This window comes from Cynoglossus semilaevis, chromosome 19, assembly GCF_000523025.1.
Source record: "Cynoglossus semilaevis isolate Cse_v1.0 chromosome 19, Cse_v1.0, whole genome shotgun sequence".
Classification (NCBI taxonomy): domain Eukaryota; kingdom Metazoa; phylum Chordata; class Actinopteri; order Pleuronectiformes; family Cynoglossidae; genus Cynoglossus; species Cynoglossus semilaevis.
Genome location: NC_024325.1, coordinates 17,218,819 through 17,219,485, shown reverse-complemented (window position 1 = coordinate 17,219,485; position 667 = coordinate 17,218,819). Strand labels below are relative to the sequence as shown.

Sequence of the window (667 nt, the reverse complement as noted above, 5' to 3'; positions counted from 1 at the left end):
GATGGGCTGCTTATGTCACACACTCCAGGGTTGCAGTGACAAAAATGCAGCTTGTGACACACACACGCACACACAGCTGCTGCCGTTCTCTTATATAACTCATCCGTGGAACACGTACACCACAGGGTCCACGCCCCAGCTGTTCTTCTGGAAGTCTTCAGATCAGAGGTTCCTCCAGGAGGAGCTGCTACGTCACTGCCTTTTCTCAGTTGAACTCCAGTAATTCCCATTTCCTGTGACGGATCCTGGCCCGACCCAGATGGCCGTCGGAGGACTTCCTGGTTCTCACCTCTGTCCTACTCCAGCTCAGGCTGCTCCTTGGCCTGTCATGAACTCAGCACTTTTTAATAGTCAGTGAGCGGCAGCTGAGTGAGAGCGTGGACGTTATAAATGTGTGACATCCGCTCACGGTCTATAAATACAGTCAGAGCAGGAGCTGAGGAGGAGATCCACGGGTCTGTGAGCAGTGACGTAGACCAGGTCACGCCTGATGACAGGAGAGTCTCTCCGTGTACTTTTGAAGTACTACTCATACTTTTCCAGCCACATATTTGCTGCCTCCACTGGTGCTAATGTGGAACGACATTCTGAGGATCATTTTGGTCAAACTTAACTCGGTGACTGGTTAACCAGTAGTAAATGTCACATTTCTCCCCCTCCTTGTCTC

The 667-nt window shown here is 51.0% G+C and overlaps 1 long non-coding RNA gene across 1 annotated transcript in view; it reads right to left on the bottom strand.

The window, feature by feature from the left end:
• The window catches only part of LOC103395711 (uncharacterized), a 4,442-nt gene that overhangs the window by 3,211 nt on the left and 564 nt on the right, over positions 1-667 (bottom strand). The gene's annotated exons all lie outside the window — the stretch shown is intronic.